The 25,222-nt window shown below is 45.8% G+C and overlaps 1 pseudogene; it reads left to right on the top strand.

Annotated features, from left to right (window-relative positions):
* The first annotated feature begins 8,513 nt into the window (after window positions 1-8,513).
* On the top strand, window positions 8,514-9,160 carry LOC143929871 (pre-mRNA-splicing factor 18 pseudogene; annotated as a pseudogene).
* Window positions 9,161-25,222: the final 16,062 nt, after the last annotated feature.

The following is a 25,222-nucleotide window of genomic DNA, read 5'->3' as shown; positions in this document are numbered from 1 at the left end:
GGCTGGCCATACATTTTACAATTTTCTTATTCAATTTCCTTTAGATTTACCTTCAACTATGTAGTGTAAGGGCCTGCCTGATTGCATACGAATTAAGTGTTTAGGTCTAACCTCATATTATATGATTTTGGTAAATCTAAATGAAAATTGTATAATGTATGGCAAGCCTTACAAGATGATGTCTTACACATGATGAGAAAATCTGCAGTTCAATTTTGTACGCCGAACAATCAGCCGATTGATCGTTAGTATCGTGCTTTCAACAGCCGGTTCCTATATTTCAGATGACAAATTCTGAAGGTGCTGTCTATAAAATTGTTGTTGTACATGAACACAACGTCTAATTTTCATTTAATTAGTACAGTTTTTGTCCAAAAAAATCGTAAGAGCAAGACTACGCATGCTTGGAAACAAAACAATACATTACCAAAAAATGCACATCACTTTCGAAGCTGTAATCTGTTGTATGAGAATTTTCACAAGCTGAGTAGCCACCAACACCCCCCCCCCCCACGGTCGGTTGGTCATTCGATCAGTCAAACCCCTCCCCCCATCACTCACTTGTTTGTCTGCTAGCCAGCCCTGCACTTACTCCATCTAGGCAGCTTAGGCTCCTTCCTGCATCTCCTTCTCCTTGGCGGCGATTTCCTCCTCGGTGGCTTCACCCTGCGTCTCCGGCTTCATGGCAACTTCCTCCTCAGGGGCCAATACAATCGCTTTTCCTCTCCTGACCCACTTCCCGATTGGCCGGGAGGAGAATCAGGAAGACAATAGCAAATATTAATTCGCTATTTTCACACAACTGGATGGGCCAAGGGGTTCAGCGCTCTGTGACCCGAGCCCACACTTTTTTGAAGCAAATTAGATCCTCGGGCTCTAATCATGTGCTTCTAAAAAAAAAAAAAAACATTGGGGTCCATGCATCTGGAGCACTGCAAGGAGATTAGGGGCCGAGTGTATGGATTAAGGGGCATTGCCCCTGCGTCCCTTATGGACGGGTCGCCTTTGCATGGACACAAAGAATAACACTATTTAGCTTCTAGAAGCTCAAAAAACACTAGTGTGAATGGAGCCTAAGTCAAGTACAAAGAACAGAGGTCAGGAGTAAATAATGCAATGCACAGACTGCACCGGTTAGAAGTAAGTAATGCACAAATAACAGGACAGGAATGAGTAAGGTATGGAGTTCAGACAGTCAGGAGTAAAGAACACATTGAGAGCAGATGTCAGGAGTAGCAATAAAAAAAGAACAAAGTGTAGCACCCTCATGTTTAGGCAGGGTTGCTATTAAATGTATCTGCCAAGTGATAGTTGCCAATTATTAGGTCAATTTATTTTGCCCTATATCTGCAGTTGCTGCACTTCTCTCTTCTGTCACTATATGGCCGGGTATCTGGTGACATTAGATAAGACAAGAGCATTGCAAGGACAGATTAGGAATGAATGGGGTGTCTCAACCAATGAGCAGGGATTTTCTTGGGTCCCTTGGTCTGCAGGGAGAACCTATTTATTTGGGTGGAGTCAGGTGACAGGTGTTCTGTGCCACCTGGATGGCTGTCTGAGGCCGCGTACACATGGGCGGACTGTTGGCTCAACTTTGTCCGCTGAACAGTGTTTCAGCGGACAGTCCGCTCGTGTGTGGGGCTTCAGCGGACAGTTTCAGCGGACAGTTTGACGAACAAAGTTTTTCGGAAATTCCGAAAAACTGTCCGCTGAAACTTTGTTTGAGCGAACAGTCCGCCCGTGTGTAGGCCACTTTCGAAATGAGCAAACTGTTCCCGCTCGGAGGAAAGTCTGCTCATTACGAGCGCGTCTCCAGGTAGGCGGGGCCCGCGAGGGAGACGTCGCGGGCCCCGCCGCCTGGTATGGACTTAAAGGGGAACCCCAACGCCGAAAAAAAATCGGCGTGGGGGTCCCCCCAAAGTCCACAACAGACCCTTGTCCGAGCACGCTACCCGGCCGGCCAGGAAAGGGGGGCGAGCGCGCCCCCCCTCCTGAGCCGTACCAGGCCGCGTGCCCTCAACATGGGGGGGTGCCTTGGGGAAGGGGGGGCCGCGCGGCCCCCCCACCCCAAAGCACCTTGTCCCCATGTTGATGAGGACAAGGGCCTCTTCCCGACAACCCTGGCCGTTGGTTGTCGGGGTCTGCGGGCAGGGGGGCTTATCGGAATCCGGGAGCCCCCTTTAATAAGGGGGCCCCCGGATACCGGCCCCCCACCCTATGTGAATGAGTATGGGGTACAATGTACCCCTACCCATTCACCTGTAAAATAAAAGTACCCAAAAAAAAAACACAACACACGAGATAAAATATTTTATTGCACAGCTCCGGGGGTCTTCCGTCTTCGGGGGTCTTCTCGCCGGACTCCTCCGCTATCTTCGTGTAGCTCTTTTGCTAGCGGAGGAGCCCGGCTTTCTTCCTCCCCGCCGCCGGCCTCTTCTCCCGACTTCGGGGGTCTTGTCCCCCTCTTCGGTTCTTCTGCCGGGCCACCGCGCCTTCTTATAGCTCTTTTGCAGGCGGTGGCCCGGTCTTCTGTCGCCGCTGTCGCCGCCGCCTTCCGTTCTTGTTCTTCTTCTTGTTGTTCTTCTTCTTCTCTAGGAGATGTTGACACGTCGCTCTCTCCGGCCGGAATGCCAGAGCCGCGCTGAGCGGCCACTTATATAGTGACAATGGGGCGGTGTCACATGGTATATGTCACATGGGTTGGTCACATGGTGACCCCGCCCCTTACGATGTCATAGTCCCCATGTGACATCAACCCATGTGACCAACCCATGTGACATATACCATGTGACACCGCCCCATTGTCACTATATAAGTGGCCGCTCAGCGCGGCTCTGGCATTCCGGCCGGAGAGAGCGACGTGTCAACATCTCCTGGAGAAGAAGAAGAAGAACAAGAAGAAGAACAAGAACGGAAGGCGGCGGCGACAGCGGCGACAGAAGACCGGGCCACCGCCTGCAAAAGAGCTATAAGAAGGCGCGGTGGCCCGGCAGAAGAACCGAAGGCGGCGACAGAAGAACAGAAGGCGGCGACAGAAGACCGGGCCACCGCCTGCAAAAGAGCTATAAGAAGGCGCGGTGGCCCGGCAGAAGAACCGAAGAGGGGGACAAGACCCCCGAAGACGGAAGACCCCCGGAGCTGTGCAATAAAATATTTTATCTCGTGTGTTGTGTTTTTTTTTGGGTACTTTTATTTTACAGGTGAATGGGTAGGAGTACATTGTACCCCATACTCATTCACATAGGGTGGGGGGCCGGTATCCGGGGGCCCCCTTATTAAAGGGGGCTCCCGGATTCCGATAAGCCCCCCGCCCGCAGACCCCGACAACCAACGGCCAGGGTTGTCGGGAAGAGGCCCTTGTCCTCATCAACATGGGGACAAGGTGCTTTGGGGTGGGGGGGCCGCGCGGCCCCCCCTTCCCCAAGGCACCCCCCATGTTGAGGGCACGCGGCCTGGTACGGCTCAGGAGGGGGGGCGCGCTCGCTCGCCCCCCTTTCCTGGCCGGCCGGGTAGCGTGCTCGGACAAGGGTCTGTTGTGGACTTTGGGGGGACCCCCACGCCGATTTTTTTCGGCGTTGGGGTTCCCCTTTAAGTCCATTCCAGGCGGCGGAGCCCGCGACGTCTCCGTCGCGGGCCCCGCCTACCTGCACACGCGCTCGAAATGAGCGGACTGTTGCCTCGTGTGTGGGCGAGTCCGCTCATTTCAAAAGTTGCGCGGACTTAGTACGACGAACAAAGTTTGCCGTATTTGTCCGCTCAAAAAGTGCCGTGTGTGGGCGTGTTCGTTCATTCAAAAGTTTGAGCGGACTGTTTGACGAACTTAGTTTCGGCAGACAGTCCCCGCGTGTGTACGCCGCCTGAGTGGACGTGTGTCTTATTGCCCCAGGCTGCTAGGCCAGAAACCTAAGGCCTTTTCCAGGGATATCTGGCTGCTAGGCTATCTGAGAGCCTATCCAGAAGTAGTGCAGGGTTGGGACTGCGGGCTTGTAGTCCAACCAGAAGTAACGGTTCCGCCAGCCAGGGGAAAAATTCATGGTCAGAGGTAGAGGGGAAGCTTTCGCCACAAAGGGACCATCCGCCTTGCTACCAGAGACCACTGTGAGTAAGCTGAGGCCAGTACCAGAGCAGACTTCTTGCCAACTGGGGACGGTGAAGAAGTGGGAAAGCATCAGCAAGTGCCAAGTCAGGGACCCAGCGGGACAACAGAGGTGACGCTTGTGGATTGCCAAGCCAGGGACCTAATGTGCCAGCAGGGGTGAAGCTTGAGGAGTATCTGTGAGTGCCAAGCCAGGCAGGGCCAGATTAAGAACATCATGGGCCTGGTGCTGAGGATTTTGGTAGGGCCTTTTATAAACAATAAGTAAATAAAAATGCAAACATTTTTTTGTTATAACAAATTAAATTAAAGAGAGAGGGAGGATGAGAGAGAGAGAAAGGGGATGAAAGAGGTGTGAGGGGTAAGGGATCGAGGATGAGAGAGAAAGGGGGGGTGAGAGAAAAAGGATGCACATGAGCATGTGTGGGAATGACATCAATGCAGCCTGGCCAAGGCAAGTGACCGAAGGCACAGAACCCAGAAGGAAGACCGGTTGAAGATGTTAGTGCCCAGGCCCCACCGGATTGATCACAGCACAGCACTGGAGGGCTCAGTCTGACAATTTAAGTGTGCCCTAATGTGCTAATATGCTGGGCATACTTGTACATTATGGCATAACCTACCCCAGGGCCTCTAAAAAGTAGTAATGTTTGAAAAGTTTACTACTGCTTTAATATCACGAGCCTCTCATGGGGCCCCCTACTGACCCTGTGGCCCTTGGGCAGTGCCTAAGTGCATAGTTGTCAACATTTCAAAAATATTTTCAGGAACGCTTTTTTACAATTGCTATATTTAGAGTAGCTGACATCCCCTATGTTCCTCTATACATCACAATAGTAATTACAAAATTAAATAAATACTAATAATGGGGCAGAACAAATATGAGGACTGTGAGATTTCCTTTAGTTGAACTGACAAAAGTGTGCCCATTCTAGAGCTGGTAACATTGAGGATATTCAGTATAATTTTAAAGAACAGTTTTTGTGGGTAAGAGGCATAGGGGAGGAGTATGGATGGTATAAAAGTGGGAAGTATGTGCAGGTGAGGGAGAGGAATGTGGAGGGTCTAACAGTGGGCACTATGTACATGAGAGGAGTGCAGAGGGTATGGCAGAAGGCACTATGTACAGGAGAGGAGTGTGAAGGGTATGACCGTGGGCAGTATGCACAGCAGAGGAGTGTAGAGGGTATGACATTGGGCACTATGTATAAGAGAACAGTGTGGAGGGTATAACAGTGAGCAATATGTACAGGAGTGTGGAGGGTATGACAGTGGGCACTATGTACAGGAGAGAAGTGTGGAGAGTAGGACAGTAAGCAGTAATTACAGGAGAGGGGTGTGGAGGGAGGGTATGACGCTGGGCACTATGTATAGGAGAGGAGTATGGAGGGAATGACAGTGAGTAGTATGTACAGGAGAGGAGTGTGGAGGGTGTGACAGTGGGCACTATGTATAGGAGAGAAGTGTGGAGGGTATGACAGTGGGCACTATGTATAGGAGAGGAGTATGGAGGGTATGACAGTGAGTAGTATGTACAGGAGAGGAGTGTGGAGGGTATGACAGTGGGCACTATGTATAGGAGAGAAGTGTGGAGAGTATGACAGTGGGCACTATGTATGGGAGAGGAGGATGAAGTAATCTGGGAAGGAAAAATGTAAAGGTTTGTGGAAGGATGTTTAGGGACTGCGTAGTGGTTAATCGGGCCATACATGGATTGAAATTACACCAATTAAGCAGAGACCAGCCATAGTCGATCTATGTATGGGCTAGCTGGTTTTACACAAGTCAACCTATTAACCGACTTGAGTACAACCAGCCTGTCAGGTTTTCCCCAAAACAATCAGTGCTGCCAGCTATAGTTAGCAACACTAATCATTGTATTCACTGGCAGAACACAATAACCCTGCGGGAGTGATTGCCCCATTCACAGGTCAGCAGGTGAGAGGGTGTGTGGGGACAGGCTGGGGGGAGATACTAGTCAGTCCCTGGGTAGGCACTGGTTAGTATCAGAGCCAGATACACACAGGTTACATACGCCACGATCGTTAGAACGAGAGCAATAATTCTAGCACTAGACCTCCTCTGTAACTCTAAACGTGTAACCTGTAAAAAAATTTAAAGCATCGCTTAGTACACAACAAAAAATAGTGCCAACTTTAGTGTTTTTTTTTAATGAATGAAACTGTTTCTTTCCAAAAAAAAGTTTGAAAAATTGCTGCGCAAATGTCATGTAACATAAAAAGTTGCAAAGACCACAATTTTATTCCATAGAGTGTCTGCTAAAACAATATATAATGCTTGAGGGTTCTGAGTAATTTTCTAGCATAAAAAAATGATGATTTTTACATGTAGGAGAGAAGTCTCAGAATGGGCCTGGGGGGCAAGGGGTTAATTATCATAAGTAATATACAAATAATTATTATGAGCACTGTGAGTTCATCCTCTCAGTCTGCTGCAGAGTGTTCCAGATTGTGTTTAAACTGGCCGCTCTGTATATAGCTTCTGACAGGCTGTGCAAGCAGCCCTGTATCTCCGGAACCATAGATGATAGCAGCCCCATATTTTAACCAGTGCTGGAGTGGGTCTTTAGCTACTTACCCCCCAAATGTGGGGTCTCTGTGACTCCTGATCGCCGAGCTACAATCCTCGAAGTCGATCTTTTTTTTTTTTTTTTGATTTTTTTTTTTTTTTTTTTGGGCAAATGGGCCTATCTTGAGAAAGGGGCCTGGAGCTGCAGCTCCAATAGCCCCTATGTTAATCCGGCCCTGAAGCCAGGGACCCAGCAGTGAAGCGGGGGGTTGATGCTTGAGGAAGATACTGAGTGCTAAACTGGAAGAGCTCAGGGGATCCAGTGGCTAGTGGATCTGAAGTCTAGTGAGAGACCCACAGTGAGTGAGTGTGGGGTAAAGAGAACTGTTCGTGTTGCAGATAGTTGACTATCTTACCGTTAGTAATAGCTACAAGATTGTTGCCATAAGAGACACAGTGGATGGAAGCCTGCCCTAAATCCTTGCAGAAGCAGAGCCTAAAGTATGTACCAGGCCACAAGGCAGTGCAGTTTAAACACAGGCGTCTTGAGGACCCCGAAATTATGTTTCTGGGCTTCATAGCCAAATGGCAGATAAAAAGAAAACCAGACCACTGTACATGTACTGCCACGCATGTGCAACGGCTACAGAGTCCACCAGCGCCATTGTGGGGTGGCCGTGGTGCATGTGAAGTGTAATGTTTACACTGCACTGCACTGCCTTGTAGCCGGAGACTCTCATTTTCCAGAAATGAATAGTGACCCCGATTCTAGTTAGTTGTCCCCTGGAAGAGGTGTTTCATTGGAAGATTTCCTCTTGCCTGTTTTGGGAACAATGCTAAAGTTTTGTATTTCCCCTTCCTTTCCTTTTCGATCATAGTGTTTACCAGGAGCAACAGAGTGGTCAATCTCCCTAATGGGAAACTTGACAGGGGTCTGTTACTTCCCCATGTCATCCAAAATTAACAAAAATAAAAGGCCTAGAGATACACTGTAACCCTTTCACTGGACGAAGTCCAAACCTGACAGCAGGGGGGGGGGGGGGGGGGTTTACACACATTCCGGTGGCTGTAGGCTTTAGCGCAGGGTTGTGTGTATATCCAACAAGCAGGCGCCAGCCTGTCAGGTGGAATCATTCAGGCAGCTGAGCTCAAGCCTGATTAACTCTACACACCCCTGTAATGGAACCCCCCGCTATGTATCCCTGGCTCCACTTCTGTTTGCCCATCTGTGGGCCCAGGATCCGACATAGCGGGTGCTGCCAGTTAGAGGGGAGGGAGTGGACTCAAGTCTGCTCTCCTCCCATCCTTGTTACTGACCCAAAAATCTGCATATTTGATGTAATTTCCGGGTCTGCCTCTTGGTGTCCCTGGCCAGCATATCAGGGAAACAGTGTAATGCAATGCAATCTGCATTGCATTACATTCAGTGGATAACAGGAGAGTCATCGAGGGTCTTTTACACCTTCTCATTACACCTTCTCATTAAAGAGAACCCGTCACCAAAAAATCATCACATAGGACATCGTTTGTGATGAAAAAACAAAAGTTACTTTATTGTAAAAAATTAAATTTCCACCCAAACACATAAAATCACCCCCCCCCAAAAAAAAAATTCTGTAGGATCCTCTACACACAATTTTGTACATTCTGTCAGTCACAACATTTTTTACTGAAAGAATACTTTTTATGAAAAGACACTAAAATTGTAAGTAGTGCCCGCAAGCACAATTTAATCTCCAAAGTTTCCTACCAAATACAAAAAATACCACTATACTGAGTTAAAGAAGAGCCGGGTACAGAAAACTCGGTCTCCTCACCAAAATTACAGCTTTACAGTATAGCATTTTGGCATAATGCAATAATAGTATTAATTGTTGTCTTTGTGATGCAGGCTTTGGGAGAGTGTCTTGGACAAGGAGATGACAACAAAGATTGGGATATCAGTAATAAAGTCTTAAAGCTCCTTCTAGGTGTTTGGGCAAAGGAGTTGAATGCAAGAGAAGACGCAGCATGCATGGTGAACTGGCAGCTGCCACAGAGAAGCAAACAGAATCATATTTGAAACCAATTTTTAGAAAATTGTGCAAAAAGAACCTTCCAGCAGATATAAAAGAATTAATGACAGATATAATACGTGTTACAAAGAGAATATGTAAAGGCAAATGATGCCTATGTTCAGACTGCTATTGGCAATGCCCCTTGGCCTATTGGTGTAACTATGGTTGGTATCCACGCTCGTACTGGACGTGAAAAGATTTTCTCCAAACATGTAGCCCATGTTTTCATTGATGAAACACAAAGGAAATACATTCAGCGCTTGAAAGGGCTAATGACAATTTGCCAGAAGTATTTCTCCACTGACCCCTCAAAGTGTGTGGAATACAACGCGTTATAGAGACATTTTACCGTTCTAGCCACGTATTGTTTTCAAATACAGAAATTGCCTAAGCAGCTCTGATAGATGAAATTCTGTTTTATAGAGATACCTCCTATCTTACATTTTCATTTAGTATACCTCCTATTTTGCATCTTCATTCAGTAACGCACCATAATGTTACACAATTATTTCTATAATAACAATTGTTTCTTGTATTTGCTTTTACTTTGTGAAGGTTGCGTATGCAATAAGCACATTTTCAAAGCAAAAAAATAAAAATAAAAAATCATCCCCAAATACCACTTAATTTAAATGCAGGAAAAACACTCAAAAGCTCAGCAAATCCAGTCCTCTTCACTCCTACTGCTCTTCCATTTCACATACTGTCCAGCACCACCATCTTCCTTCTATTGGTCATTGAGAGAAAGCTATCTCTTCCAGATTCTTGCAGGCGGCCTGTTCAGGAAGTGTTGCCAGATGAACGAAGATGTAATTGAATGGAGAAGTCAATTCCTCCTGAGTTGCATTATACCAGGGCGCTGCAGGCAGAGGCCTCACTCCATTCTCACTTAGGCAAGAATGGAGGCAAGGGGTGGGTCAACCATGAGAAAAAAAAGGGGAAAGAAATTGCCGAGAGGGAGGGTTAGAATGCTGAAAGAGTTTATTTTTACGTGAAACGCTGCTTTCTGTGGCTGTCAAAATACCTGAACAGTGACTGCATTTGGTTGGATTTGGTCACTGTTTGACCCATAATTTTCCATTGGTTCCTTTGAGAAAAGCCAATTGAAAAATCTACTTTTGTCGAGCCAGGTGGTGTTGACAGGATGAAACTCTGCAACACAGTGGTGTAGTGGGTAGCACTCTCGCCTAGCAGTAAAAAGGGTTGCTGGTTTGAATCCCAACCAAGACACTACCTGCCTGGAGTTTGCATGTTCTCCCTGTGCCTGGGTGGGTTTCCTCCAGGAACTCTGGTTTCCTCCCACACTCCAAAGACATGCAGGTAGGTTACTTAGCTTTTGTCCAAAATTGGCCCTAGTATATGAATTGTAGACACTCACTCAGGTTGAACTGGATGGACTGGTATCTTTATTCAACCTTACTAACTATGTAACTATGAATTGGCCAAAATTCAAGCTGTCTAGGGCAGCCTTGTAGTGAAATAAAGGCTTGCATCTGCTCCAATAGTCCAGTGTCTTGTTGGCACTGGCACCTTCTCCTGGGCTTCTTTGGTAGCCAGTCTTGATGGGCTGGTGTGGGATGAGGTCACCTCTACACATGCATGGGAGTCATTAATACTGGCACCATGCCGATAATGTAAACTAAGCGGTGTCATTGTATTCTTACAACTCTCTGTTGTGTCATTATATTCTGACAGCTGGACACCTTTGCTGTCAGAATACACTGATCAGTGCTATAGCTGATTGGCTGCATGCACTAATTGAACACAAATTTTCTGACATTCCCATTCGAGAGGAGTTGACCACTAGGTAGACTCCTCTCGACCGGGAACAGCCATAGATGGATTGCAATTTGGCCAGTTCCTGCTGAACCAGCTACATTTTGATCCATCTTTGCCCAGCGTAAGGGTTAGATATGAGTGGGTTAAGGTACAATTTAAGAGTTAAAGTGTTTCTCCAGCCAAAAATAAAAATAGGTACCGTATTTATCGGCGTATAACACACACTTTTTCCCCCTTAAAATCAGGGGGAAATCGTGGGTGCGTGTTATATGCTGATCCTCCACTATTTTGGAGCCACTGGTCGTCTTTCAGCCGCCTTCGGCCCTTCTCGGCGGCCGAAAGCTGACGAGAAGGGCCGAAGGCGACTGAAAGCCGAAGAGGAGGGTCGAAAGTGGCCGAAAGACGACGAGAACGGCCAAAGGCAGCCAAGAGCTACCGAGCGCCGCCGAAATACACAGGACATCTCGGCGGCGCCATTTTTAAAAATAAAACCTGAACATAAAACAGAAAAGGCTGAAAATGACACTGACAAGGGGACAACAATGGGCAAGGCTGCAATGATGGACAAGCTGCAATGATAGACAGGCTGCAAAGATGGACAAGGCTGCAATGATAGACAGGCTGCAATGATGGACAAGGCTGCAATGATAGACAGGCTGCAAAGATGGACAAGGCTGCAATGATAGACAGGCTGCAATGATGGACAAGCTGTATGACAAAGCTGCAAATGACACTGACAAGGCTTCAGATGGACACTGATAAGGCTGCATTGATGGGCATTTAAATGTAAGTTTTTTTTCCTTAAACTTCCCTCCTAAAAGTTTTTTCCTTAAAAGTCCCTCCTAAACTTGGGGTGCATGTTATACGCTGATAAATACGGTATGTACATAGTAAATTGAATTTAAAAAAGTTCACATTATGTTCACAGTTTATATCTTCTACTATTTCATAGCATTTACCTGTTGATCCTGCCAGTTCCCTGTTCACTCCGGCTATCAGGATTGGTTGGAGTGCTATATTTCACTTCAGACAACAGGTCAAGCTCTCTGAGAGTCTCCCCCTACCTTTCTCACAGGAGGCACAGTACTCAGATGGTTTGTGGACGTGCCATCAATACACACAGAAAAATCCGGTATTTATGGAGTGGTTTCATAAATACTTTAAATAAGAATGGAATTAATCAGTTCTTGAAGTGTCATGGAGACATTTGCTGTATGTTGCCTTTTCATCTGTGGGGGGGCAGGTGGAATACGTGTTAAGGGATTACTCTAGGGGTTAACATTTTGTGTGAGGGAGGTTAAAGTTCAATAGACATTAAAGTGATTGTAAACCCTTATATATACCCAGTAAAGTGGCTATCCTCGGGTGATACACAGAGATGAAACAAATGACCCTACATTAGTTGTACTTGTTTATCTGCAGTCTTCTCTTCTCTGCAGCCATTCAAAGTGCAGAAATTATAAAGCTTGTCTAAGTAGTCAAAAAAAAAAAAGGGCAGAGAGTTGAATTACTCATTGCAGGGCTCAGTGAGAAGATCTTTGAGAGCTGATTGGGGGGAAGGGACATACCCATCTTCGCAAAGCACACTTTTTTCTCTCTTGGTGTCAGTAAAATCTTGTCAGAAATTATTCATGGTGATAGCAGAGGAACAAAGAAGCAGACAGAAATTACACTTTGTGCTTTTAACTGAGATAAGTACACACTATAAATGGATATGCTTTGTTCATATGTCATATCTGAGGTTTACAACCACTTTAACCACTTAAGGACCACCTCACACCGATATATGTCGGCAGAATGGCACAGCTGGGCACAAGCAGGTACAGGTACGTTGCCCTTTATGTGCCCAGCCATGGGTCGCGTGCACGCCGCCAGCGGCACCCTCGCGACCCGGTTCTGAGCTCTGTGACCGTGGCCACGGGACCCGTGGACCTGATCGCCGCCAGTGTCCCACGATCAGGTCACAGAACTGAAGAACGGGGAGAGGTAAGTGTAAACAAACCTCTCCCCGTCCTTTCTAGTGAGCCTGTCACTGATCATCTGTTCCCTGTCATAGGGAAAGAAGATCAGTGACGTCACACGCCAAGCCACGCCCCCTTACAGTAAAAAAAAAAACACACTTAACCCCTACATTGCCCCCTAGTGGTTAACCCCTTCACTGCCAGTGACATTTTTACAGTAATCAGTGCATTTTTAATTGCACCGATCGCTGTATTAATGCCAATGGTCCCAAAAATGTGTCAAAATTGTCCGACGTGTCCACCATAATGTCGCAGTCACAATTAAAATCTCTGATCGCTGCCATTACTAGTAAAAAAAAAAATATTTATAAAAATGCCATAAAACTATCCCCTATTTTGTAGACGCTATAACTTTTGCGCAAACCAATCAATAAACGCTTATTGTGATTTTTTTACCAAAAATATGTAGAAGAATACGTATCGGCCTAAACTGAGGAAAAAAAATGTTTTTTTTCTATTATTTTATTTATTATAGCAAAAAGTAAAAAATATTGAATTTTTTTCAAAATTGTCTCTCTATTTTTGTTTATAGTGGAAAAAAATAAAAACCGCAGAGATGATCAACTACCACAAAAGAAAGTTCTATTTGTGGGAAAAAAAGGACGCCAACTGTGTTTGGAAGCCACATCGCATGACCGCGCAATTGTCAGTTAAATCGATGCAGTGCCGAATCGCAAACAGGGGCTTGGTCCTTTAGCTGCATATTGGTCCGGGGCTTAAGTGGTTAAGTAAGAAAGTACGCTTAAGTATTTAAAAGTGAACAAAATGCTTAAACTGAAAAAACTCTAATGCCGCATACCGGACCTTCCAGCAGAAAAGGTCAGACGGAATCATTTCATCAGATATTCTGATTGTGTGTGGGCTTCATCTGACTTTTTTCTTCAAAAATTCTGATGGACCTAGAAATAGTACATGTTTTAAATCTTTCCAACTGAATCAATTCCTATCGGGAAAACCATTTGTCTGTATTCTATTCCGATGGACCAAATATGACGCAAGGGCAGCTATTGGCTACTGACTATTGAACTTCCTTTTCTAATCCCGTTGTATGTCATCGCGTTTGAAACAAACTGACTTTGGTGTGATCATGTGTAGGCAAGTCCGTTCGGTCTGAACTCTGTCAGAAAGACCATTGGAGTTTATTCTGACGGAAAGTCCGGTTGTGTGTATGCGGATTTACACTAACTGTGGCCTGGCTGCACTGGCTGATTTCACGTATGCAGGCACCCTTTGTCAATTTAAGGATCTACAATAATGTTTGATAAAAATCCATACCTTGAATATGGTTCCCTGGAAGAAAATCTTTCACAAGACAAAATTGGAGTCTGACTTTAAAGTGGAATTCAACTGTATCTAAGCAACACAAACCAAAAACTCGATTTATTTTTCAATATTCAAAGCAAACTCACCCACCTATCCATGTCTCCGTGTTTTATTTTCTTGAGAATTAACTTTGAGAAACAATCCCCTACCATTTCTAGCCGTGGCCATCTTGACTAAATGCAGATGATTCGTGTAGCATTTACTTCCTGGAATTCACCTGCCCCTAACTCAGGCAAGCATGCAGGAGGGTGTGCTGAGCTGACAAAGCCCCTCCTCCCCTCCTTCAGATGAAAGAGAATTAAATGCCCATGAAGACTCCTGGGATTTATGACATCCAGGAAGGAACTGAAGAAATGTAAAAAAAAAAGTTTAAAACAGCTAAATACAATATACCTTCCTATGTATTTATTACGGCTGGCAACATTTGGATTACAAATGGTCAATGTTAATTGAGAGAGTTTAGTTCCACTTTTAGATTTGTGGAGACCCTCCCCCTTAACTTTTTATAATATCGTGTCTTTTATAATGCTAAAATGCTAAAATGTTACTACAGTTTCATTTAAAAAATATGCCATAATAATGTTATGTTCATTGGCCTTATAAGAATGTGTTGAGCAGGATACGTTTAGAAAGATCCGCCATGGAGCAAAGTCACCCTGTAAATTACGTCAAAACTATATTGCATTGTATTACATATTTATTTTGCTTTCTCCCCAATAGGCAGGTGCTCCTGTCAGAACGATTTGCTTTGTTCATGTTGCATTACATTGTAGTGTTGGGGTGGAAAATAAGCCAGCACTCACTTTGTGTTTGTGTAGCATGTACAGCATGACTCAGCTATGTAATATAATACCTTGTAGTATGTCATTGTCTCCTAAACAATAATATGTTGTCTGTATACAAATGTAGCAAGCACCGTAGTGGGCAATATTTGTAGGATAGGAGTGGCAACTAGTAAACTTAAAGTGGTTGTAAACCCTTATACAAACCACTTTGACCTACAGGTAAGCCTAGATTAATAGTAGTCCATTATGCTTTACCTTTGCAGGGAATCAAAGAGGAAGTAAACCCATTAGGGTTTACTTCCTCTTTAACCACTTGCTTACTGGGCACTTAAAGCGGGAGTCCGCCGGGACTCCTTTTTTTTTTTTTTTTTAAAGTCAGCAGCTACAAATACTGCAGCTGCTGACTTTTAAAATAGTGACACTTACCTGTCCAGCGCGCCCGCGATGTCGGCACCCGAAGCCGATCTCTAGATCGTCACTCGAGTGCTGCCGCCGCCATCTTGGGTATGGGAATCAGGAAATGGAGCCTTTCGGCTTCATTTCCCGGTTCCCTACTGCGCATGCGCGAGCCGCGCTGGGCAATGAGGACGGTCCCCGCTGCCTCTGGGATCTGTGTGTTTCCCAGCAGGCAGTGGGGCACTTGCGGAAGGGGGCGGGCACAGAGAGCTAGCCCGGAAGTGGGTGCAGTTACCTGGATTATCCAGGTAACTGCACCCCCCTCCCCCCTGAAAGGTGCCTATTGTGGCGCCGGAGGGGGGGGAGGATTCCGATGAGCGGAAGGTCCATTTTAGGGTGGACCTCCGCTTTAAACCCCCCTCAGTCCCAGACCAATTTTCAGCTTTCAGCGCTGATGCACTTTGAATGAAAATTGCGCGGGCATACAACACTGTACCCAAATTAAATTTTTATCATTTTTTTCCCACAAATAGAGCTTTCTTTTGGTGGTATTTAATTACAGCTGGGAGTTTTATTTTTTGCTAAACAAACAAAAAAAGATGCAAAAAATAAAAAAATCATGTTTAATAGTTTGTTATAAAATTTTGCAAACAGGTTATTTTTCTCCTTCATTGAAGTGCGCTGATGAGGCGGCACTGATAGGCTGCACTGGTGGGCACTGATAGGCTGCATTGGTGGGCACTGATAGGCTGCATTGGTGGGCACTGATAGGCTGCACTGGTGGGCACTGATAGGCATAGTTAAGGCGGCACTAATAGGCACAGATAAGGCGGCACTGATGGGCACAGATAAGGCGGCACTGATGGGCAAAGATGGGCACAGATAAGATGGCACGGATGGGTGGCACAGATGGGTGGCACGGATGGGTGGCACTAAGGGGAACTGATAGATGGGACTGATGGGCACTGATAGGTGGCACTGATAGGTGGCTCTAATAGGTGGCACTGCTGGGCACTGATGGGCGGCACTGCTGGGCACTGATGGGCACTGGTAGATGACACTGATGGGCACAGATATGTGGCACTGGGGTGCAGCACCTTTGTTGAGGCAGATTGTGGGTACTGCTGGGTGGCACTGTGGGCACTGCTGGGTGGCACTGTGGGCACTGCTGGGTGGCACTATGGGCACTGACGGGGGGCACTTATTTAATTAATTATGTTTAGTGATGAGGGGGCAGGTGGGCACTGGCAGGGGGCAGGTGGGCACTGGCAGGGCTGGCCGTGATCGGGACTGATGTCCCGATCACGGCCGCCAGTGATCTGCTCTTTTTTTTTCTCCTCGCGCTGTCAGCGCGAGGAGGAATAATAGCCGATTACCGGCTCCGTTATATCACATGATCAGCTGTCATTGGCTGACAGCTGATCACGTGATAAGGGGTCAGGATCGACCCCTTGCTCGGATCGGTGATCAGGCGAGTCTCATAGACTCGCCGATCACAGAGTGCGCCGCTCAGGGGGCGCGCAGGCTGCTCGTGCACGGGACGACGTCAATAGACTTAGTCCCGGCAAAATAGATCCGCGCTGTAGCCGTCATTCGGCTATAGCGCGGGTCTCAAGTGGTTAAAAGGGTTGTAAACCTTTGAGGTTTTTCACCTCAATTCATTCTATGCATTGAGGGGAAAAACCTCCTGTAATGCTGCAGCCCCCCCCCCCCCCAAGCCCCCATTTTACTTATCTGTACCCCCTCTATCTAATCCCGGGGACGAGCACACCAGCAAAAACCGGTGTCTCGGGCCCTGATTGGCTCCCACTGCTGTCAAGCAAATCCAATAACCGGGGCGGCGGGGCCGAGTCATACATTTGGCTTCTATGGACGCTGAATGAATGACTTGGGAGCACGCCCGCAAGGTAACCCCCCCGGGAGAGCGCTTCTCCTTGGGGGTTATCTAATGCGGGGAGGAGCAGCGAGAGCTGCCGAGGGACCCCAGAAGCGGAGGATCGAGGCCATTCTGTGCAAAACGAGCTGCACAGTGAAGGTATGACATGTTTGTTTTTTTTATTTTATTTTTTAAACGAAGCTTTAGTGTCACTTTAAATTCATATCTTGAAACAATTGTTATCCTCTTTAAAAAAAAAAAAAAAAAAAGTGTGGAATATCATTTTACTTAATGATACTGTTGCTTCAATATATCGAAAACACATCTTAATGGCTAAGTTCACCTTTTCAATAAAATACACTAACCAATGGGCTCCAGTGTGTTAAAAAAAAACTTTAAAATATTGTGCTTAGTTTAAAGGAAAAGTCCAGGCAAAATCTAACTAACACTAAACCTGCTCTGTGCCACATTCTAAAGCCCCATACACACTATTATGCCTTGTACACACGGTCAGACATTCCAACCACAAAATCCGTCAGATTTTTTTCCGATGGATTTTGTCCTAAACTGGTGTTGCATACACATGGTCGGACAAAGTTGTTGGAAAATCCGATCATTCGGAACGTGATGACGTTCCTTCGTTACGACGGGACTACGTTGAGGCTAGTAGCCAATAGCTTTGGTCTTGTAATTTGATCTGAGCATGCGTGGCACTTTGTCCGATCGGAATTCTCTACAAACGATTGGAAGAAGTCAGATCGGATTTTTTTGTTGGAAAATTTGAGATCCTGCTCTCCATTTTTTTTCCATTGGAATTTTCGACGGAAAAAGTCCGATAGAGCCCACACACAATCGGATTTTCCGACAATATAATCCGATCGGACCTTTTCCGTCAGAATTTCCAACCGTGTGTACAAGGCATATGATTTTCAGCAAAAGAGAGGGTTTCACCATGTCAGGTCCAAAAAGTGTAGTTGCCACATCCCTAGTATGTGATTAAGAAAAAGAGAGATCCCCCTTCATTGGGACTTTTAAGGTAACATACACTTGATAATACAAATAATTAAATTTATTGAATGTACATAAAAGTATTCGATCATAGGAATGATCGATGGTTAAAAAAACTCCAAAGTTTGTACAGAAAATACATATAAGACAAAACAAAAAACATTGAACAGTATGACAACAAACTAATACTCTCCGGTATATAGAAATCCCCGGTACCCAACGCATTTCTGGTTAGACACCTTTGTCAGCATATTGGATAGGAGTAAATATAGTCACAATTTGTTTTTACATGCAAAATAATTCCAAAAAAGGAAAGAATGGGTGAAGCAACTGTGCAAGAGGGGACATAGATGGGCGCCAACCAAAGAGCGGTGAGTGGGGACACCAATTTTTGGGACCTGTACATACTCTAACGGGTAGACACATACCTACAAGACTAAGGACCTCTGGTGTCAATGATTGACTTAGAAGCTTTATATAAAGCTCTGACCTGCCATCTTTATTTGATAATGGACAACGTCTTGTCAAGTCGCTAGAATCCACCCTTTTCTACCCATCTGGCAAATATTAAACCTGGAACTGATTGTGTTCTATGACCTCTCCACACTTTGGTTGGTGCCCATCTATGCCCCCTCTTGCACAGTTGCTTCACCCATTATTTCCTTTTTTGGAATCATTTTGCATGTAAGAACAAATTGTGACTATATTTACTCCTATCCTATACCCCTGATGAAGGTGTCTAACCAGAAACACGTCAGATACCGGGGAGATTACTATATACCGGACAGCATTACTTTGTTGTCATACTGTTCATGTAAATTGTTGTTTTTTTGTTTTTCTTATATGTATTTTCTGTACAAACTTTTGTGTTTTTTTTAACCATTGATCAATACTATGATCGAATACTTTTATGTACATTCAATAAATAATTTTTTTTGGGTTATTCAAGTGTATGTTGCCTTAAAAGTCGCAATGAAGGGGGATCTCTCCCCTTTTTAAATAAAATATGAGATCAAACCTTAAGAGTTTAAATTTGTATGCAATCAGGCAGGTCCTTGCACTACATGGTTTGTTAAATCTGAAGACAAAAATCTGCAGAAAATCTAATAGTGTGTATGAGGCTTAAGTCTAATCTATCTAACCCTGTAAAGCAAAACTCGCTGCACTTACCTATTCTGCACCAGATCTGGCCGGTCTCCAGCGGCGGATGCTGTGTGCAGGATAGGACCGACAACGGCTGCAAAATGAATAGGAAGTGACATCACCCACAGACTTACTATGTGGCTTCCATTTCCGGATGCCTCTCCTGCACCTGCCTACACAGTAAAGCCGTCGCTGACAGCTGATGCTGAGACCAGACCGGATTGGCTGCTGGATAGGTAAGTACAGTGATCTTTGCTTTACAAGGTTAGATAGATTGGGTCTAGAATGTGGCACAGAGCAGGTTTACCATTAGTTAGGTTTTGTGGACTTCTCCTTTAGGGCTCGGCTCACACTGATGCAACTTGGGATCCAACTTGTGAGACCCCAAGTCGCCTGACATGTGAAATTCCATGTTAGTCAATGATGGCTGTCTTAATTAGCACTACTGAAGACACTCCGACTTTAGAAAAGGTTCCTGTACTATTTTAAGGCCCATAGACTTTAATGGAAGTTGCTTCCAAGTCAGATCCTCATCTATATTGATATGATTTGGATCCGACATTACAGCAAGATTACCCAAGCATTCCCTGAAAGCTGCATCAAGTTTTACTCAAGTCGCACTGTAAGTCACATGACTTTCAGGTCATGCCAGTGTAAACCGAGCCTAAAGTGATTATAAAGGATTTTTTTTCTTCTACAAATAACAAACATCTCTATACTTACCTGCTCTGTGCAATGGATTTGCACTGACTAGTTCCGAACCTCCTCTTCTCGAGTCCCCTTCCGGCGCTGCTGGCCCCTCCTCTCTGTCCAGTGCCCCATGGGAAGCTGGACTTGTGCGTGCTCGCTCCATTGACACAGACAGCTGGACTCGGGTCCGACTCCCACTCCCTTGTCATAGGCTTTAATTGAGAGCACTGAGAGCTAATGACTCGTGGTGCCCCAGCAAAGCCAATGAGAAACAGAAGTGAGGGGAGAGAAGAGCTGCAGACAAGAACAGCACTGGATTAAGTGAGGGCTCAGGTAAGTAGCAGGGGGGTGAGGAGACAAAACCCATCCCTAAACATTTCTTTCCTTAATGCAAGGAATGCATTAAGGTAAAAAAATGTTTAGGCTTTAGAACCACTTTAATGCCTCGTGTACACTTGAGTTTCAAAATACTGCTTTTACAGGTGTTTTGAGCTTATTTTCTTTGCCTGTACACTCCACTCCATATTAACTTATGTGTCAATGAACACTTTAGGCATTTACAGGAATTTACAGGCAGGGGAGTTTGGAGGCAGAAACAAAAAACATCACTTGTGTGTTCAGGAGAGGAGCTTTTGAGCATAAAAACTCCCGATGAGCCTAAGCACGTGTTAAAGTGGTTGTAAACCCTTAAAAATAAATTTAGAAAACGAAAAAACCTTTCAAGATAAACGCATAATGAGCATAGCATACTAGCTCATTAGGTATTACTTACCTTACATCGAAGCCCCTGCAGCCGTCCTCGACCCCCCCGGTAGTGCGGCTCCAGCGATGTGCGGGAGCCAGCAGTAATAGCACATCTAACTGAAGCAATGGCCATTGATTCAGTGCGCATGTCCTGATCACTTTGTCACATGCAGACACAGGGGGATATCTCCTAAACCAGGCATCCTCAAAGTACGGCCCTCCAGCTGTTGCGGAACTACGCATCCCATGAGGCATTGTAAAACTCTGACATTCACAGACATGACTAGGCATGATGTGAATTGTAGTTTCTGAACAACTGGAGGGCCATAGTTTGAAGACCCATGTCCTAAACAGTACAGGTTTAGGAGATATCCAGGGTCGCTACAGGTAAGCCTTAATATAAGCTTACTTGTAGTATAAAGTTATAAAAATGGGTTTACAACCACTTTAATGCTAGCCACTTTTAGTGCTTGAACGTTATATTCATTTCAGTGGCCAGACTAAATTAAAGCGGAGGTCCACCCTAAAGTGGACCTCCGCTCATCGGAACCCTCCCCCCCTCCGGCGCTACAATTGGCACCTTTCAGGGGGGAGGGGGGTGCAGATACCTGTACAGTACAGGTATTCTGCACCCACTTCCGGGATAGCTCTCTGCGGAAAGGGGCGTAGATTACGCCCCTTTCCGCAAGTGCCCGTCCCTTTCCGCAAGTGCCCCGCTGCCTGCTGGGAAACACACAGATCCCAGAGGCAGCGGGGACCGCCCTTATTGCGCAGCGCGATTCGCGCATGCGCAGTAGGGAACCGGGAAATGAAGCCAAAAGGCTCCATTTCCTGATTCCCATACCCAAGATGGCGGCGGCAGCACCTTACAGACGATCTAGAGATCGGCTTCGGGTGCCGACATCGCGGGCGTGCTGGACAGGTAAGTGTCACTATTTTAAAAGTCAGCAGCTGCAGTATTTGTAGCTGCTGGCTTTTAAAAAAAAAAAAACGCGGAGTCCCGGTGGACTCCCGCTTTAACCACTTGCCGCCCGGGCTATATCTAACAGAAAGTAAGAAAACTGTTTATTTTTTTGCATTTATCATTTTTCAAATCAGCAAATAATAATTGAATTTGCAAAAAACTGTGAAAATTCCACCACCATATAGTCCCCACTGTAATATCCACAATCTCCCCCACTGTATGTTGAGTATGGCTGGGTACGGCTGAGCATGGCTGGGTACGGTTGGGTATCGCACAGTATGGCTGGGTATTACCGAGTATTGCAGAGTATGGCTGGGTATGGCAGAGTATGGCTGGGTATGGCAGGGTATGGCTGGGTATTACAGAGTATAGCTGTGTATTGCAGAGTATTGGCAGGGTATGGCAGGGTATTGCAGAGTAATGGCAGGGTATTGGCGGGGTATTGGCAGGGTATGGCAGAGTATGGCCGGGTATTGGCAGGGTATTGGCAGGGTATGGCAGAGTATGGCAGGGTATTGGCAGAGTATGGAGGGATGGCTGAGCATGGATGGATGTGACTGCAATTGTCACAGAGCAGCGCTTTGGGCACTACAGATCCAGCCCACAGCGCTGCTGCCATCCGATATCTCCCCTCCACTGTACAGATCAGTACACAGAGGGGAGAGAGGAACCAGCGTCATGACATGACGCCAGTTTGTTTACAAGTGATCACTCTGTCATTTGACAGAGCGATCACGTGGTAAACGGCCGCCGGGTGTACCAAGATGGTCACTGCTCCGGAGCTTTGCCGAAGCTGTGGCCTTTCCCCAGATCGGGTGGCGATCAGAACAGGTTGACCCGTTCGGGTCACGGATCGGTGACGATCCATTGCACCCCTACATTTCATACAGTGTTGCATGACCAAGCAACTGTCAAAGTGTGACAGCACTGAAAACGTCCTCCCTTTCTCCCACCAGAGTCACCAGAACTAGTGTGCTCATTGGAAGATTTCCCCCCTGTTCCTGTTCTGGTGATAACCCATAATTTTGGATTTTCTTTCACTCTCAGTGATAACAATAAACAGGACAAATGGAGAGGGTCACAGTATCAGGGCTGGGCTTTTATCAGTTCTCTTCTCAGTGCTCAGGCTGCTTAGCTGTCTCATAATCACCAACCACTCATTGTTTCCACAATGACTCATCTGGTCACCATTACCTGCCTCATTAGTCCAACCTACAGCCAGCCCTTTTGGCTATTTAAACTGCTGTGCTCATTCCTTTGTAAATTACCTTCATACAATGGAATGATTGCACAGCCACGGATGTCACAAATGTTCTGATTTTATTTCCATGGATAATACAGACCCATTGTATCCCTATGGGTGGGTTGATATAAGCAGACTTGTATTCACCTACTGTATATCTGTCACATTTTTTTTCTGTTCAGACCTGATTATACCTTGGAGTGGGCAGATATAGGTAGATGCCTACATCCGCCCACCCATAGGGATGTATTGCTGTCCATTTTGATCCATGTAATAAGGGATCAAATGACATGTGGGTGAGGTATACACGCGGAGGTATACTTTGCGTGGAGCATGCTCATCAATGTGCAGAACCAGGGAAGTTGCACAGTCATGTGAAAAATTGAACATTAAGGCAGTTCACCAATTTGGAGATGAGCTTTACTGTGTAGTGTTGAAGTGCAGAGTTCCTCTGACAGGTGGTTGTCCCATGTTACTACACACTGTTTCTGTAGGTTTTGCATTAGGAGGGACGTGCTAAGCTGTGCCCACTCCACCAGTACAGCACTCTCTATTACCTCACTCCCAGTAAAGAAAGGGGTCCCACTGAGCACATAACAGGGACCTTATGTGTGCTACCACTTAATTCTTTCCTTCCTGTCCCTTGTGATCAGGCCTTGTATCTCCATAATGCTTGCCTGCTCCAGATTACTGCAGGCAATGGTCCGATAGGGAGGGAGCCAGGGCGTCAACCCCCTCGCTACTTGATGAGCTGTCATCTAACCAGGTACTGCCCCCAAGGACTGGTTGCTTGTAGCATGTTCCTTCACTTGGTTATTCATAGTAACTACCTCCTCCCCCTCCTTGTCTTTCCAATTTAACCTTTTGCAGTTGTGTTGTTACTCATACCCCACAGTGCTTTTACAGACACAGGTTCTTTGGGAAATGCCAGAACCCAACATGCACCCGTTTTGAATAAATTCAGACCAGGCTCAATACAGTTGAAACAACTTTACTGTGATCTTTGCATGACAATTAAAACACAGTAAAACTTCCTTTCCCTAATGAAAACTGACTGACTGGGTGTGACTGCCAAAGCATACCTACATACCATGGCCTAATAGGCAAAGTCCATAGTGGCAATATCCCAGATGCAGGTGTCCCAACAACTCTGCATTTTCTACTCCAGCAGCAGCTCTTTGGAACTCAGGGCTCGGTCATTTCCTTAGGTTAGGACCCTTGTCCCTTTTATAAAGACACAAGACCAGTGGGTCACACCCAAAAAAAAAGCCTGCGAATATAGATCAAGAAACATTAACCCCTTCCTCCTGGCCTGGGCACCCTGCCTACAGACAGATGGGCCACTTCCATGAAAGAATCTAAAGTCAGTCAAATTGTGTTATGCAAGAGTCTAATTTATTCCCCAAAGCTCATTTAGTGGAGAAATGGCTTCACCATTAGGGATGAGCCGAACACCCCTCCCGGTTCGGTTCGCACCAGAACTTTCGAACGGACCCCAAATTCGAACGAACTTTAGAACCCCATTGAAGTCTATGGGACTCGAACGTTCGAAATGAAAAGTGCTAATTTTAACGGCTAATATGCAAGATACTGTGCTAAAAAGGGTTTGGGGACCTGGCTCCTGCCCCAGGGGACATGGGTCAATGCCTAAAATGTTTTTAAAAATGGCCGTTTTGGCGGGAGCACTGATTTTAATGACGATTAAAGTGAAAAAAAAAGTGAAATATTCCTTTAAATATGGTGCCTGGGAGGTGTCTGTAGTATGCCTGTGAAGTGCCACGTGTTTCCCGTGTTTAGAACAGTCCCTGCACAAAATGACATTAAACGGAAATAACACCATTTAAAACTGCTTGCGGTTTTAATGTTATATCTGGTTCCTGCAATATGGTTGAAAATCATTGAGAAAAATGGCATGGGTAGCCCTCCCTGCCCATTACCAGCCCCTTTAGGTCTTGTACGCAAATTAAGGGGAACCCCGTACCCATATTAAAAAAAGGAAATGCGTATGGCCCCCAGGCCCTATATACTCAGAACAGCAGTATACAGGCGGTGCAAACAAGACAGGGACTGTGTAGGTTTGTTGTGTTAAGTTGAATCTGTTTGTAATTTTCAACTGGTACATTTTTAAAGTGTAGCTCCAGTCAAAAAAACTATTTTTAAGCTTTTTGGAAAACATAGGGAAGGGTTATCACCCCTGTATAATTTGTTTTGTCGTCCATCTTTTTTCATCTCACTTGCTGTTGTCTCCTTCCGTTTGCAAGTAGGAGATGTTTGTAAATTGGATGTTTGAAAGTAAGGGCCTGCCCTATATGCTCTGCAGAAATGGCGGAACAAGGTGTTGGTTTTGCCACAACATTGTAAGCCCTCAAAGTGACTCTTGGTGGGCGCTGGAGCGCCCTGCTGTGAACGATTATATCAAGAATTGTAATTACATGCCATTGTTGAACAGTGGTAGAAAAATTGACCTTTGGTGGTTGTGGTGCTGGTGCCACAACACTATAAGTCCTCACCGTTACTCTGGGTGGGCACAGGAAGGGGCCCTCCTGTGAAATATTATATCAAGAA

The sequence above is a fragment of the Lithobates pipiens genome, unplaced genomic scaffold, assembly GCF_037356315.1.
Source record: "Lithobates pipiens isolate NorthernLeopardFrog02 unplaced genomic scaffold, aLitPip1_a1.2 Scaffold_25, whole genome shotgun sequence".
Lineage (NCBI taxonomy): Eukaryota > Metazoa > Chordata > Amphibia > Anura > Ranidae > Lithobates > Lithobates pipiens.
The sequence above is the reverse complement of the archived record's forward strand: the minus strand, read 5'-3'. Positions and strand labels throughout refer to the sequence as shown.